Genomic DNA, 18486 nt, shown 5'->3' with positions numbered 1-18486 from the left:
GTTAAAGAACTTGTCGATGCAGGGTGCCACATCTCTTTCAAGAGTCATGCAGGCAGAGGTGGATTCATAGAGGACTCTCTCTCATTATGGGAATATCAGTAACACATCAAAAGGAAATCACTTGATTTGCCATTCACCTTCCGCAAGAAATATGACGTCATCAGACTATTTTTCTTAAATTTGTGGTAAGTACTACTATTCTCATAACTACTAATACAGACCACTAATCGTTACTGGGTGTTTCGATGATGGGAATACTGTAATAAGATTACTATGTAACACGATGAAAGGAAATCATTTGGTTTGCCAGCGCGCTTCCGCCAGAAATATGACGTCACAAGACACATGACGTAAACTCGACAAAGAATGACTTGCAAAATATGTAAATCCCTTTTCTTTTTTCTTGCAAGAAGTGAATGAAAATACTAACTTACCAAGCAAATATATTTCATTTTCATAATGTAAAAGGTAATATTATTTCTAGGAAAATATTTGTCCTATTAGTTTACTTTTTTTAGATAAATATCGATTTATTACCAGGTACTGTATTAAATAAAACAGCGTAGAATAAAATTTACGCTACATAGTACTCATGACAATCGATTCAGAGCCATGAAATAGTTTGTATCATTACTTGATATTTCCATAATGGGAATACTAATATTAATCGTTAGCCTATTGGAAGGAAATCACTGTATTGCCCGGTCGCTTTCCGCCAGTAATTTGACGTCACCAGACATTGATATGAAATCGGAAGATATTAAAACTTCTTTATATACTTTTTACTGAAAATAGGTACTGTATATTATCAATAAAAGAAAATAATTTACATAGATAAATCAGTTTATGTTTATACAAAAAAAAGATTACTTCCAAAGAAATATTTGTCCAATTAGCGTACTATTTCCGATAGACTTGTGACGTCATCACCCTGAAAAAATCATCGTAAAGTCAAATCGTCGTAAGTCGAGCACTACCTGTATATATATACATATAACTATTTTACTTAAAGTGTTGTTTTTTCTGGTACTATACGGCAGGAGAACCCTACTCTCTACAGGACCTCAACAGTCATTTTATCGTGTTCGTTCGAAAGCATTCAACATTTCACATCATGTATTGGTCATTTACTGTTAAATCATCATTATCAAAGCACTCACAGAATAAGAAAATCTTCAACTATTCTCGTGTCAACATGATTTATTGAATGCACAATGTGTAGCAATTCTCTTAGATATTTTGAACGTCCAGTTCTGATAACTTTATGGGTTATACTACATATTTTAAACTCGATGCTCAATTTAATAGGCAGCCAGAGTAAGTCAATTAGTATAGGAGTGATCTTTTCTTGAGGTGGGACACCTTTTATCAGTCTTGCTCCTCCTCTTATTATGTTTTGTAATTCCTTAGGTTGTACTTTTGGTAAATTATAGTAGATGGAGTTACAGTAGTCAATTCTGCCATTAACAGCATATCCCAAGTTTCTTTACAGAATGTTTGGTAATTTTTTTTTTTTTTTTATAAAAGCAATGTTTCTTATATCATAACCAGTACTATTTTGGAATGTCCTTTTCCTAGAAGATGTGTTTACTATAGCTAAAGAGACTCGTCTACCCTTACCAAGAGGACAGTAGCCACTGGACAATCACATTTCAGTAGTTAACCCCTTGAGCGAGGAAGAATTGTTTGGTAATCTCAGTGTTGTCAGGTATACAAACAGAATATGTAAAGAATAGGTCAGACTATTCAGTGTATGTTGTAGGCAAAAAGAATATGAGCCGTAACCAGAGAAGGAACCAATTTAGTACTGTCAGGCCAGTCAAAGGACCAAATAACTCTCTAAAGGTAGTAGTTTGGCCAATGAACCAGCCACCCATTGAGATACTACCACTAAAGAATTACTGGGTCCTTTTGACTGGCCAGACAGTACTACATTGGATCCATATCTTTGGTTACGGCACATTTTATCTTTGCCAACACACACACAGAATAGTCGGGCCTATTCTTTACACATTCTCTTTTCCTCGTACAACTAACAACACTGAAATTACCATATAGTTCTTCTCTCAAGAAGTTCAGTGGCTTCTTTTCTTTTGGTTAGGGTAGAATAGACTCTTAACTATGGTAGGCACCTCTTCTAGGACAAGGACACTCCAAAATCAAACATTGGTCTTGGATAGTGCCACAGCCTCTGTACCATGGTCTTCCACTGTCTTCGGTTTGAGATCTCTTGTTTGAGGGTAGCCTACACTGAAGCAGCAATTCTATCTTGTTTCTCTTCCTTTTGTATTTCTAAAGTTTTTATCCTCTCATTATTTTCAAGTTTTTTATGCGATATATATGAAAAACTTATTTTAAAGTTATTATTGTTCTTAAACTTCTCTAGTGGTTTTTTCCCCTTATTTCCTTTCCTTACCGGGCTATTTTCCCTGTTGGAGCCCTTGGGCTTATAGCATCCTATTTTTCCAACTAGGGTTGTAGCTTGGCAAGTAATAATAATAATAATAATAATAGCGGTAGTATCTCAACAATGAACAGGGAATGACGGAGATCTCTCTCTCTCTCTCTCTCTCTCTCTCTCTCTCTCTCTCTCTCTCTCTCTCTCTCTCTCTCATAGCTTGGTTATAGTTCTTGGTATATCCATTTGTTTTAATGATTAATTATTTTATCTTTAGTGTAAAATTTTATATATACAGTATATATAAATACACACACACACACACACACATATATATATATATATATATATATATATATATATATATATATATATATATATATATATATATATATATATACATATAGCCTATAGCCTATATATATACATATATATATCTAATTTTTAACTTGTTGTGGGGATGTTTTAAATTAATATTATTGTTCTCAGTCGTATTTTTTATATTTAATTTATAAGTTGCTTTAGTCTTTAATGACTAGTAAGTTATTAAAGACTAAAGCAACTTATAAATTAAATAGGAAAAATACGACTGAGAACAATTATGCTAATTTAAAAAATCCCCACAACAACAGTTAAAAATTAGATTATATGTATATATATAATTTTACACTAAAGATAAAATAATTAATCATTAAAACAAATGGATATATCAAGAACTATAACCAAGCTATGAGAGAGAGAGAAATTACAATACACCAATTCCCTAATATCGCAAGAGGGTCTGTCCCAAAGACTATATACTGAAGGAAGATAGGAAGGCTCAAAATAGAATGTTAATACGCTAGCTAGCAACTCCAAAGTGAACACAATAGTTGGTTGCTCCGATTTTAGATGGCGTTGTAGGTATACATCGTTTGTCGTCTGTTTGTTTATATTCAGAATTTGATAGTTGACTCAAACGAAAAAATGGCGCCGACAGTAAAGAAGTCACACCAGTGTGTTGTGTGCCATAAACAAAAAGAAACCGATCCTCATTTGGTATTTCACAGGTTCCCTAAGGACAAAGAACGGTGAGTCCCAACAGTATAATACATGCAGTATGTGCTGCTAATGAGTAAGCCCCACTGATATTGGATGTAAGATTAAGGCAAGGCATCCACAGTAAATCTCTTTTGTTTTTCATTTTTTTTTTGTTGGCTTGTATGCTACCTTATTTCTATTTCCAACCCCCCTTTGATTATTTTTGTGTGTGATATAATTTTGTGTTATTTTGATCCTTCTGATTGTACATTTATACATTTATTAGTTTATAATACTAAACTATACATGAGTGCATCATGCTTTTCCGTTTCAATAAAAATAAAATACAATTGTGTTTTTATACCTAATATCTCTCCATCTTACAGTGGCCTACATACTGCAATTAAATGTATGCCTACACATAAGCATTTGTGGCTATGTTTAACAAAGCAGATATACAATATGTTTTAATTTATTCGAATGTGGTATTGTATAGAACATTTAAAAATGGTTGTAATACACTGTACAATACTTAAATTTGCAAGAAAATTAACTAAATCATAAGAGATATAGCTATTGAATTTCTAAAAAATACTGAGAAACATAATTTACAATTTAGTTACCTAAAATTTAAGAACATCATGAATATATGAGTAAAATAAACTGACAGAGTAATGCAAATTATGAACAAATATGTCGCGAAATTTACAATCGAATTCCATCCTATATACCCGTAAGCATTACCGCTCTGAATGTTTGGTTGCTCGCTCAAGAGATGGCGCCATTTGTTTCGCATGGGAGTATCTGGCATCTTTTCATAGCACACTCATTTGTGTGTTAGAAGCCTGAGCCTTCCTATCTTCCTTCAGTATATAGTCTTTGGTCTGTCCCACTCTTTTATTCTTCTCCTGTACTTCTCTTTCTCCCTATTTCCTTAATCTTTCCCATCCCGAGTAGGCTACCTATCTTTGAGCTGTAAACTTGATTGTATCCAGGGTTACTCTTCCTTTCCCCTTAATCCCCACTTCCCTATTCTTATTATTGTTGTTACTAGTCACTTCTGGGCATTTCATAATAAGGGAGAGTTGTTTTAAAGGATTTTTATGATAATATTAAGGGTTGGAGACCAAAGGCCATTATTTTTGGCATTAATGATTACGAACGTCAATTATTTACAATTTCTTGTATTGCTAAACTATGTTAATGAGACTCCATTTATTTTAGAGGTCGGTAAAGTTACTGTTAGCAAGGTTCAATATTTATCATGAAAGAACCACCTTGTTTGCTTGTTTGTAAAGACGTTCGGCCAATTCTTTACTTCTGCGTTTCCATGTAAATTTGAATTTTATTTTTATACAGTTAGGTGCATTAATTTGAATACACAAAGCAATGTCGAATAGCGCGCGCCCGCGCGCGCGCACACACACACACACACACACACACACACACACACACACATATATATATATATATATATATATATATATATATATATATATATATATATATATATATATATATATATATATATATATATATATATATATATATATATATATGTGTGTGTGTGTGTGTGTGTGTGTGTGTGTGTATACAGTATATAAAACTTTTAAGCATGAATGGAACGTTTTATGTATGTACAAAATTACTTCAGTAGGCTGCATTTACATATTTGTATCGTTTCTGTGCATACTAATATTCTAGGTATGTCAGATTCATACCATATAACTCTTTAAGTCAATGCAACTTTTTTTTATCTAATAAATATATTCATTTACTTTTTATTAATAATTTTCAATTACCAGTAAAAAATTCCCGGATGGACAAAATCGCAGAACTTCGAGATTCGTGAGAGTTGCCAAGGTGCGTTAAATTTTATGTTCAGTCGTATTTTCAAGTAGTCTTACCAAAATATAGATACTTGATATGATGTATTTATGAATACTCAATTCAAAGATTTTTTAGTTCACAGTATTTTAAAATCGCATTGATAAAATAAATTTGAACCAACTGTCAAGTGTCAATAAATTGTCCAGGTCACGTGACGTCACTTCAGTACTGTTACACAACGTCACTGTCTGACTGAGTGACTCTGTAAGTGTAACTTTGTGTCCGTAGCCCCTACCATTAACGTCTAACAAGGAACTTTGTACCGGCAGAATTAATCATCTATTTCCTTGATAAAGTGAGATCATTCATCACATGCTTTGTAAATGTAGGTCCAATTTTAAGTTATTAACGTATTTAAGTTATTGTTCAGAAGAAATTCCCTGTCACTTGTTCTGAATTGTAAAATTCTCACGGGTAACCCTACATAGTTTGGTTTTAGTATATTTCCTGGCAAGGAAACATTTTCAAAAAATTAATGCTGTTTTACCTTGAAATCTAGTCTACTGTATACTGTTTAGTTTTTAATGTAACCTGGCTTTATGCCAATGTGGGCTCTTACTCTTATTGAAGCGGAATGTAATGGCCAAGGCTATTCCCCATTAAGAGCATGATTACTTACGAATTCATGAAAAATACCCCTCGGAGACTTTGTAGAACGACGGACAGGACTCTGTGCATAGAGCATATCTAACCTAAATTAGTAAAACCAACTTCCCGACCTGATATACAATGTTTCACAAAAACCTAGATGATTTGATAGGATTAAAGAAAAAATATGTCTGTGCAGAGAAATTTACCATATTCTTCAATGAAAAAATTGATAAAATTAATAGAGGTTTCCCCCAAAATCAGTTAGGACAGTCAGTTATGCTAGTGAAGGAGGGGAAGAATTTAATAAAATTTAAGGAAATAAATATGCGTGACTTGTTAAAAGGTTATGAGAGAGATGAAAATACTTATTGTGGAAACGACCCTTTCCCAAATAGTTCAATAAGTGATGCTCCAAACAAGCAAGTTGTATATAATATTTACCTAAATATAATTAACCTAAGTATATCACAATCCAGTTTTCTTAGCTATGAAAAAACTGTGTTGATCAAACCAATATACAAAGGAAAAGGTGATGTAAACGAACTAAATTCATATAGGCCCATTTCAAATTTATCCTACATGTCGAAGCTTATTGAAAAAATCATAAGTGAGCAATTATGGGCACATATTGATGAGTTAGAGGTATTCCCGGAAAATCAATCTGTCTACAGAGCTAATCCCTCTACAGAAACTACCTTATGCTCAATAATGAATGATATGATAGGTCGTCTTGATGAGGGAAAGTGGAATTTTGATTATGTTAAGAGCTTAGTGCTGCTTTCGATACTGGTGTGCATGAGTACAGTACTTACTTGACGACTTAAAGTCCATTGGAGTGACTGAGGAAGCACAAATTCTTGCAAAGCTACTTAACGAACAGGAAGACTATTGTAGAAGTTTATGGAAACCGATATAGTGAGAGAATTCTTATGAAAGGTGGGTAAATTTACAGTTTCATCCATTATGGGGAAACTGGAATAAAAATATATTTGTTGCATCAGAAATAGTGTAGTTCCAACAAATTTAACGTTTATTTTGACCGCAAACCATCCGATTTGGAGATTTACTAAGTTGTTCTAGAATGCAGAAAGACCCTACTTCATCCCAACAATTATGGGGGACACCAGGTGGGAACCGGGGTTTTGGGTGGGGGGGGGCGTCAAATGATATTTGCAATAAATGAATACTTATCCTTCCACCACCCCTCCCCCTATACCCCTATCTAGCCCTACCGGGGGGGGGGGGGGGCTCCGCCCCCCCTGCGACCCCCCCTTAAGGCCACAGTGATTTTCAGGGCACTACTGAACCTAATAAACCCACCTAACCTAGCCTAGGGGCTCTGTACCCCTACCTAGGGGCCCTGTACCCCTACCTAGGCCTACCGGGGGGGGGGGGGGGGGGGCTCCACCCCCCCTGCGACCCCCCCTTAAGGCCACAGTGAATTTTGGGACACTACCGAACCTAATACAACCACCTAACCTAGGGCCCTGTACCCCTACCTAGGCCTACCCCTGCGAGGCCACCCCCCCTTACAGCCACTACCTAACACATCCATCAAACCAAATCCAAAGGGATGGTACTGCTGCGTACATCGTTATACTATCACCATTATAATATACTCTATAAATTAATGAAGCTTACCTTAAACTGTTGGTTCATCAAGATGTGTTGCTGCTTTGACGAAAACGTGAAGCCGTTGGGAAGGTTCCTTGACATGCAGGCCAATTTTGATTTTGTAAAATTAAATTGTGTCTCTGGCACACATGCACTAAGTTACGAAACAGTCAGGACAAGAAAATGGAATTTCAACTTCTTGTGCAACATGAGATGACGCCCTTTCTATGGTCTCCATGTCTAAAAACGAAATGAAATGCCTGGGAAGATATTGTATTGTCGCGCTGTGATTGGCCAAATATGTATGACGTCATAGTGGACAGGCGCTCTGATTGGCCAAACGTGTAAGACTTCGTAGTGGACTAGTTTGTCAGCGGATTATAGTGGTTACAGGGCTCATTTAAGCAAATACAAGACACAGTCAACAATAACAACAGACTTAGAAAATATCTGGGAGGAAGACATGAGTAGCGTGAGTTTGATCGTCGATATATAAAGAACTAGGCATTTGTGACAGATAATATTTTACAGAAATACTACAAAAGACTTGCTTTACTCGGGAAATATATTATTATAATAGATTTCCCATAATGGATGAAACTGTAAATTTTCCGAGAGGTGTACCACAGGTTAGTGTTCTGGGCCCTATCTTGTTCAACATATATACTATCGAGCTATCACATATCTTGAGAAAACAAAAAGTGGGCTTTAAACTATATGCAGATGATACTCAGTTCTACCTTTCAATTTCAACAAAAGATACAAAGAAGAAAATTGATGAGATAATGAGTGAAATAAGAACATGTATGCAGAGGAAAAAGCTTAAATTAAATGATGATAAAACAGAATTATGTTTTTTGGCACAAAGGTGGCTTTGAAGAATTACCAGTTATTTCAAAGTATAAAAATTGGTGACGCTGATGTTATGATTGTGCCTGTTGCGAAAAATTTGGGTGTCCTGATAGATTGTAATTTGTCAATGAGGGATCAAATAGTGAACACAGTGAAAGTGTGTAACTATCACCTGAGAAACATAGCATTTATCAGAAAATATTTAACAGAGAGCAGTACAAAAATTTTAGTGACGAGTCACGTAATATCGAGGCTTGATTATTGCAATTCTCTACTATAAATATCAGAAAATATTTAACAGAGAGCAGTACAAAAATTTTAGTGACGAGTCACGTAATATCGAGGCTTGATTATTGCAATTCTCTACTATAAATTGCCCAATACACTACTAAGAAAGCTTCAAAATGTGCAAAACCGGGCGGCTAGACTGATAAAAGGCATTAAATTTCGGGAGAGAATACTCCCTGCACTGATGGATCTACACTGGTTACCTATTAAGGCTAGAATTGGATTTAAGATTTGTTTGTTGACTCACAAAGCACTTACAAGTGATAAGCCTAAATATCTTCGTGATTGCGTGGTCCCCTACCCGCAAGCTATTAGCACTGCTGTATGAGTTAGACATGCTGTTGACCCATATAGACTATTCAAAATTAGTGTGAATCATGCAATAGGAGGGAGAACTTTTTGTTATGCTGCACATACTCTTCAACGATCTTCCACTTGATGTCAAGAATAGCAAAAATATGGCAGCTTTCAAGAAAAACCTGAAGTCTTAACTATTTGGAAAGTGTTATAATAGTGATCTGAAAACTATTAAGCCTGAATACAAATGCTAGCGAATAACTGAAAAAATACAGAGCAAAATATAAAAGGGAAAGAAATTATTTTCTCACATCAAGGCCTGACTCTTAGTGTCAGATGGAGGGCGAGAAATATCCCTAAAAGTAAAAGTAAAGGTATGTACTTACCTAATGGGGGAGGGATAAGGCTATCGTCCCCGTGCAACCCACCTTGAATTGCTATGTTCTTGGTGATAAGTTTAAAAATAGGGGAGTTATGGGGCAGACCGTCGTCATACACACACCCTTGGACCACGTTTACCCCAACCAAGTAGGACCCAAAAGGTTTCGTGCACTCGTCTAATAGAGCTTTCCGGGTGAAATTATAGTTTCCCAGACTGGAACTATAAGAAAACCTGCAGTTGTGAGTTTAACTCGTGTAAATAGTATATTTTATGTAGTTGCTGAAATTTAGAATTTTTAATGTTAAATTTGGTGATTTGTCTTCTAATACTAGTTTGTTCCGTTGTGGGAATACAAACAAGGAAAATAGCCCAGTGAGTAAAGAAAACTAGGTAAAAATAAAATATTCTAAGAACAGTAACATTAAAATAAATGTTTCCTATATAAACTACAAGAACTTTGGTATTTGTTAGCAAGACCACTCTCTCCATATACAGTGATATCTCTACATACGATCTTAATTCGTTCCAGAAACTGCTTCGTATGTTAAAACGATCGTATGTTGGAGCAAATATTCCCATAAGAATACATGGTAATTTATTTAATTTGTTCCTCAGCCTAAAAACCCATAATAAATCCTTAATAAATGGCTACACATAATTACACATGACATTAATACAATAACTGTATAATAAATACATATTACAAACCAAAAAAAAAATAATGATAATGAAATAATAAATAAAAAACGGATTGTAATGTAACACTTTACCTTAGCGAAAGGCCAGCGCAGGTGTAGGGACTTCTACGCAGGAGGATCAGCGAGGAGGTAGGGACGGTGACTTTGTACGATAACGTGTACGATAACTTACACTAACTTACACTGCTATGTGAACTTTAACTTAACTTAGCTTATTTTTTTTTTCCTTTTTATAATTTTATATTTTTTTTTTACATTTTTTCTTTTCTTACTTTTAATTTTCATCACTTTCACTCGATTCGGTCTTCCTTTTCTTCGCTTCACTTTCTTTCTTTTCATCATGATCACTAGACCGTTTTAAAGATTTTTTAAAGAAACTATCGAGTGAAAGTTGCTTTGTACGGCTTTTGAGGATTTTTCTAAAATGCGTTAAGCAAACATCATCGAACTGCGCAACAACACGGCAAACCTGAAGTTTCTGTGGGTGATGCTTGTCGATGAAATCAACAACGTGTTGATGATATGCCATATTTCCGCTGTACCTAAGATTTTGCCTACCTCCTCGATCTCCTCCGAGTCACTCAACTGCGCTTGGAACTCATCATGTTGCATGGCTTGCAGCTCCTTGAGTTCCTCGGTGGTGAGCTCTTCGTGATGTTCATCGACGAGTTCGGTGATGTCATCTTCATCCACCTCCCGACCCATGGACTTGTCAAGGGATACAATCTCTTCGACGTCTTCCTCGGCGGCAAGCACAGGTTCATTCTCGGGGCCAAAACCTTTGGAATCTCTGGGAGCAACAGTATCAGGCCAAAGCTTCTTCCAAGCGGAATTCAGGGTCCAACGAGTTACTCCCTCCCAAGCCTGATCAATGATCTTTAAGCAGTGCATGATATTAAAGTGGCTCCTCCAAAATTCACGCAAAGTTAAGTTGGTGCTTTGCGTGACATTAAAGCACTGCTTAAATAAGTGCTTGGTGTAGAGCTTTTTGAAATTAGAGATGACTTGCTGGTCCATGGGCTGGAGGATAGGGGTGGTATTCGGTGGAAGATACAACACCTTGATGAATTTGTATTCGTTGACGATATCATCTTCAAGTCCGCGGGGGGTGAGCAGGTGCATTGTCCAAACAAAGCAAGCACTTCAAAGGCAAATTCCTCTCCTGAAGATACTTCTTGACAGCAGGGCCGAAAACTATGTTTACCCATTCCACAAAGATATGCCTAGTAACCCAAGCCTTAGAATTAGAACGCCATAGAACATGTAGCAGGTCTTTATTAATTCTATGTGCTTTAAATGCCCTAGGGTTTTCGGAATGGTAAACCAACAACGGCTTTATTTTGCAGTCCCCGTTGGCGTTGACACAAAGCGCAAGAGTCAACCGATCCTTCATTGGCTTATGCCCAGGCATTTTCTTCTCTTCAGCGGTAATGTACGTTCTACTATGCATCTTTTTCCAAAACAGACCGGTTTCATCACAGTTGAACACCTGCTGCTCTACGTAACCTTCCTCCGCCACGATGCTTTCAAACTTTTTAACAAGTCTTTAGCAGCCTTGGTGTCCGAACTCGAAGCTTCTCCATGACGAACAACTGAATGAATCTCGGTCCGTTTCCTAAATTTCTCGAACCAACCTCGAGATGCCTTGAATTCCTCCGTTGTAGGATCGGCTGAACACTCCCCTGCGTCACCCTGAGAGCGCGCCGCCTTCAAGTCACTGTAGATAGTGCTGGCCTTCTCACAAATGATCGTTTCTGTGATCGTATCGCCAACAATCTCCTTGTCCTCTATCCAGATCAACAAAAGGCGTTCCATCTCTTCCAGAGTGGGGCTACGACGTTTAGAAATAATCGTGTTCCCCTTCGAAGGTTTCACTGCTTTAATGGCTGACCTGTTTTATGATCGTCGAGATCATAGACATATTCCGGCCATATTGTTTAGCCAGATCGCTAACACGTATACCTCGCTAATGCTTTTCTATTTCCTGCTTTAATTCTAATGAAAGCATAGACTTCCTCTTTTTCTCACCACTGCTACTACTTCCTGAACCGAAACTAAGCTTTTTAGGACCCATGATTACGGAACACAGAAAACAACACGTGAAAAGGCAAGATAAAAAACTGTTAAAACTGAGCAAATAGAGGACAACCACACGATGCGCACGAGATGAGAGGACTGATCAAGGTGACGCTCGATTGGCGTCCCTCCGATGTGCTGCCGTCTAGCGGCGTCAACAACAAACCACGGTTTATGCTTTCGAGAAAATTCCATGCGTAAGCGTATTGTTCACTTCGTATGTTGAGACAGAAATTTGGTGGAATTTTACTTCGTATGTTGGAAAATTCGTATGTTAGGACAATCGTATGTACAGTGAACCCTCGTTTATCGCTGTAGATAGGTTCCAGACCCGGCCGCGATAGGTGAAAATCCGCGAAGTAGTGACACCATATTTACCTATTTATTTAACATGTATATTCAGACTTTTAAAACCTTCCCTTGTACGTAGTACTGTAAACAAACTACCCTTTAATGTACAGAACACTTAATGCATGTACTAACGTACCCTAAACTAAAACAGGCACAAATATTAAGGGCGACTTTATATCATGCGTTTCCTAAACACGCCAAAAAGCACGATAAAAAATGGCAACCAATGTTTTGTTTACGTTTATCTCTGATTATAATGAAGAAACAAACGCATTTACACATCTGTGTATAGGTTAGTTTCTGCATCGATTATATTGATTATTCAGTACAGTATGTTGATTTGGTTATTACTAATGTTTTACTTAATTTTTCTTAGGACTTCCAAATGAAATGTTTTTCTTTATGACGCCGCCTGAAACGACGGCGTCATAAAGTACGCTCAGTAAACAAACTAAGGAATTTAACGCGCATGATGAAAGTGATAAATAATGATATTACAGTAAAAGCTTTAATAAAATATGTTATTACAAATATTATTTACCGTATCTATATAAAATCATACATACGTAGCAAAGCAGGAAAACAATCTACGAGAGAGAGAGAGAGAGAGAGAGAGAGAGAGAGAGAGAGAGAGAGAGAGAGAGAGAGAGAGAGAGTTGTTTTACATACGTAAATGTAAATTTTAAACAAAAAAAAAAAATAGCCCCATTTCATATAAAATAGATTACAAATATTTTACTTTATCATATTACAGTAGTCTGTATAATATTGTAAAGTTCAGTACAGTATGTTGTTGTTAAAGTCGTGGCGATGAAATTCTCACGAAACAAAAACACGCCATTTGAGTACAACAGCTGATCTCTCTCTCTCTCTCTCTCTCTCTCTCTCTCTCTCTCTCTCTCTCTCTCTCTCTCTCTCTCTCTCTCTCTTCGTGTTATACAATACTTACATTTAGATGAAGAAACTAAAATTAGTTTTCTTAGTGTCAATTAAATACGAAACGAAATAATTAGGCCGAGTCTACATCCATTTCAATCATAGCTAAAAATACGGCATCCGATTTCATCAGCAAACCACTATTTTTTGGGAAATATCATTTTATTCTAGAAAATTGCCACTCTTTAAATAGTTAATTGCACATTAAGAAAGCGTGTACTTTTGTTTTTAAATTTCGGGTTTGTTTTAAAAATCGAGTATTGTTGACTTCTTTTTTTTTTTACTTTTGGCTGTGATTAGATCAGCTGTCATCTAGCTGCCGCTCTTGAGTGTGTACGAATACACTAACAAAGTATCATTTATACCATTTCTTAACTTATTCAAACCGTCTACAGTATACAGTTGATATTACATAAGCACCAATGTGTTATAACCTATCAAATTTTTTTGTTTATTACATTTAAACCCCCCCCCCTCTCTCTCTCTCTCTCTCTCTCTCTCTCTCTCTCTCTCTCTCTCTCTCTCTCTCTCTCTCTCTCTCTCTCTGTGGGCTACTTTTCACTACCTCCCATTCCTTACCTCTCTCTATCTCTCTAACAAATGATATCTTTGTTGCTCCTCAAAGTTTCATTTATATTGAAAATCAATCACGATTCAATTTTCCTTACTTTCTCCAATCTCGCACCATCGGTCACATCGCGGTATTTTCGATATTTCTGGAAAATCCGCGATATATGTATATACATGGGTTATGAAAAAAATCCGCGATGGTCGAACCGCGAAGTAGCGAGGGTTCACTGTAGAGGTTCCACTGTATTCCAAATATATCAGAGAAAGTTAAAGCATTAGTATGCAGAGGTTACAACCCTCGCGTGAGCACCCTTATGGGCATCGTGTATAAAGAAAGGGCATGTGAAAGCCACTATTCACAGGTCGTCTTCCATTTAGAATATTCCTTCGTCAATATACACAGAGGGGTGTGCCGTAATAGCGGTCTCCACCGCAACAGCCAGGACCACCCCACCACCGCTCGACACCAGCGGCATCTGACATTATTCTTTTTGGACTCGTGAGCGTTGTGCCCTTTGTTTTGTGTCCGTTTTTTTTTTTTTTGCGCTTTTTTGGACCCTTTTTGAGATGGCACGACTAACTCTAAAAGGAAAATAGAGTTCTTAGAAGAACTAACCCAAATTGAAAAAATAGATATATTAAATATAAGTGAAACATGGTATTCCCAAGAGACTGGCAGTGATGACCAGATAAAGGGTTTCCAAACTTATAGATCAGACAGAAAAAATAGGAATCAAGGGGGAACCGCAATATATGGAAGAGACATAAATCAAGGAAAAGGCTGTGAAAAATACAGCAACACAGAATGTGAATTGATTGTGGTAGAATTTGAATTTGAAAAACTAGTGAATATTGTAGTTTACAGACCCCCAAATACTAAGGAGTTTGACATAATAATAGAAAATATAGATGATATATGTAGAAACCATAAAGACTGGAATATACTCCTATCCGGAGATTTTAACTTTTCTTTCGTGGCTTTGAAAGAACGGATAGAAGAAAGTGGTTGTATGTATACATATAAAAAAGAGAGTAATAGTAGCGCAGAAGATAAGAGGCAATTTGAAAAGCTTCAAGATATGCTATTAGAACATAATATGCAACAAATAAACCACATTCCAACAAGAAAGGAAAATGTCCTAGATCTAGTATTTGTGAATGAGGTGAATTATGTTAAAGAAATAATAGTGTATAACACGGGAATTTCAGACCACAATGTCATGGAATTGATAGTCCATTCCAAAGCAAGTGATCGCAGAATTGATAAAAGCACAAAACTTTGGGAAGGATATGGAAAATATAATTTTTACAGTAAGAATATAAAATGGTCAGAAATAAATGAACTGAATAAAGAATGGAAAAATGTATTTGTAAGTGATAATATACTGTACAGGTAAATACGGACATACTGTACAAAATACTGGAGAAAATTGTTGAAAAATATGTACCGAAAAAAAACAATAAACAAAAGACGTGCATACCAAGAGACAGAAGGATCTTATTTCAGAAAATTAGAAAGTGGAAGAAAAATCTTGCAAAAGAAAAAAATGTGTGGAAAATGATGGAAATAAAATGTAAGATAGAAAATGCAGAACTAAAGATTATTCAGTCGAAAGAAAATGAAAAAAAGGACTTAGAAGAAAGGACACTTCAAAATATAAAAAGAAACCCCAAAGTACTTTACTCCTATGCAAAAAAGATGAATAAAGGGAGAATAGAAATAGGCCCTCTAAGAATTGAAGGACGGCTAACTAATGAAAAAAAGGAAGTATGCAACATATTAGCAGAAAAATATAAGTGTGAGTTCACACCAAGAATTGCGAATGAGAATAATGAAACAGAAATGAGAGAAGAAAATGTTGAATATCTAACGGTTATAGATATTAATGAAGCAGTTATTGTCAAGGCTATAAACGAAATTGAAAATGGATCGGCAGCCGGACCAGATGGAGTTCCAGCGATTTTGTTAAAAAAAAAACTGCAAACACTATCGCGAAGCCACTTGCAATACTGCTAAGACAAAGTGTAGATATGAGCGAGATATATGTTAAACATAAATTAGCTTATATAACCCCTATCTTCAAAAGTGGATCAAGACTAGAGGCAAGCAATTATAGACCTGTTAGTCTTACATCACATATTATGAAAGTGTATGAGAGGGTAATAAAAAAGAAAATAATGAACCATTTGGTTAAAAATAATTTGTTTAATATAGGTCAACATGGTTTTGTGCCTGGAAAAAGTACACAGACCCAACTGATAGCACACTATGAAAACATATACAAAAATATGATAAATGAAAAAGACACAGATGTGATCTATCTAGATTTTGCAAAAGCCTTTGACAAGGTAGACCATAATATATTAGAGAAAAAAATGAGAAAGCATAATATTGTGGGAAAGATAGGAAAATGGGTAAAAGAATTCCTGCAAAACAGAAAACAGATAGTGGTTGAAAATGACGAGAAATCAGATGAAGCCCAGGTAATATCTGGCGTGCCACAAGGTACGGTATTAGCTGCACTGCTGTTTGTTATTATGATCTCAGACATAGACTGTGATGTTGAAAACTCTGTAGTGAGAAGTTTCGCCGATGACAAGAATAAATAGAGAAATTACTTGTGATGAAGATAGGAACTCACTACAAAGAGATCTAAACAAAATATATGAATGGGCGGAGATAAATAGGATGGTATTTAACTCCGATAAATTCGAATCAATAAATTATGGAAACAGAGAAGGAATGGTATATGCATACAAGGGACTTAATAATGAGACAATCACAAACAAGGAAACAATTAAAGACCTTGGTGTAATGTTAAATAGGAATATGTTATGCAACGACCAAATAGCAACACTGTTGGCTAAATGTAAAGCAAAAATGGGAATGTTATTCAGACTTTAAAACAAGAAAAGCTGAACACATGATTATGCTTTACAAAACTTATGTACGTAGTACACTCGAGTACTGCAATGTGATATGGTACCCACACTACCAAAAGGATATTGCGCAAATAGTGTACAAAGGTCCTATACTGCTAGAATAGAAGAAGTTAAGGACCTTGACTACTTGACTACTGGGAAAGACTGCAATTTTTAAAACTATACAGTCTAGAAAGGAGAAGAGAACGCTACATGATAATACAAGCATGGAAGCAAATAGAAGGAATTACTGAAAACATCATGGAGCTAAAAATATCAGAAAGAGCAAGCCGAGGTAGATTAATAGTGCCAAAAAATATGCAAGGTAAACAAAGAAAGGCGCACAGGACATTAATCCACTACGCACCAGCATCGATAATGCAGCGACTATTTAATGTGCTGCCAGCTCATCTAAGAAACATATCAGGAGTGAGCGTAGATGTGTTTAAGAATAAGCTCGATAAGTACTTAAGATGCATCCCAGACCATCCAAGACTGGAAGATGCAAAATACACTGGAAGATGCATTAGCAACTCTGGTGGATATACGAGGTGCCTCACACTGAGGGACCTGGGGGAACCCAAACAAAAAATAAGATGAAATAAGATGATTAAGATGAAGATGACCCCTGCACCAATGTTAAGTACCCTGAATTCTGTTTTTCGATTCAGTGTTAAGATTTTTTGTCTTAAACCCGCGTATTAGCGTGTTTTGTTGGCGCAAGGCTTCGGCCATGTGCAGCCATCTATAGCGTACACAAGCATGTGTGTTTTTTATCTACCTAGTTAGGTATTTTTCGTGTCCAATAGTAGTTTCATTGCATTCTCATGTTTAAAGATTCATTTTGTATAGTTTACAGTTTTTCATTCCTGGACCTTTATGTTATATTTTACCACCTTTGGTTCGTTTTTGCGTTGTAACATGAGTCGCTTCCGAGTCCCGTATTTTTATTTTAGTATAGTCCCTTTAAGCGAAGAAAAGAGCTCCCTTGGCCAGTAGGGTGTTTTTCACATATCACATATTTTGCTTCACTGACGCTGGAAAGGAATTACAGTATCTCTTTCCGTCCTGACCTTTTAGTCCTCTCTTCTTTGCTTATTTCATTTTTATTATGACTATTGTACTTGTATATTTATTGCCTTTCGAGAGTAACGGGTTATTATTCACATAGGGTTCATATTTTATTATATTCTAGTGTGAGTAGAGGTAACCTTACTGAAGGGAGGCTGGAGTTTCCCCCTCTTTTTACTTTTGTTAAGTACTTGCTCTCCTGCCTAATACACTTAGGCTACATGGAATTATAGACTACATGTCCAAGAGAGGCTGGTTACTCCCCCTCTCTTTTTATCTGTCTTATCAAGTACTTTTATTTATCAGCAAGTGTCACAAGGTTATTCTGCCCACTAGCTAGTTTTACTCTCGTTATCTGTTTATTTTATTCAAGTGGTAGTTTGCGGTAATATTTTGTGTTAGAGCCAGTCTTGGTACCTTATCCTGACTTAGGTTAGGATCTCCTACATGGCTTGTTCTTCGAGCCGCCGTCTGCGTTCCCCCTCTTTCCTTTAGTCCCTCCCCCTCTTCCCCCGCAATGACTTGGGGAT

The 18486-nt window shown here is 36.2% G+C and overlaps 1 long non-coding RNA gene across 1 annotated transcript in view; it reads left to right on the top strand.

Annotated features, from left to right (window-relative positions):
* Positions 1-5497: 5497 nt before the first annotated feature.
* The window catches only part of LOC137617876 (uncharacterized), a 37966-nt gene continuing 24977 nt past the window's right edge, over positions 5498-18486 (top strand). The window contains exon 1 of the long non-coding RNA XR_011039687.1: positions 5498-5633. This is a non-coding gene — a long non-coding RNA (uncharacterized lncRNA). The remainder of the gene's footprint in view (positions 5634-18486) is intronic.

The sequence above is a fragment of the Palaemon carinicauda genome, chromosome 24 (assembly GCF_036898095.1).
Source record: "Palaemon carinicauda isolate YSFRI2023 chromosome 24, ASM3689809v2, whole genome shotgun sequence".
In the NCBI taxonomy this organism is placed as follows: domain Eukaryota; kingdom Metazoa; phylum Arthropoda; class Malacostraca; order Decapoda; family Palaemonidae; genus Palaemon; species Palaemon carinicauda.
Note: the sequence above shows the minus strand (reverse complement) of the source record. Positions and strands in the feature narration are given on the sequence as shown.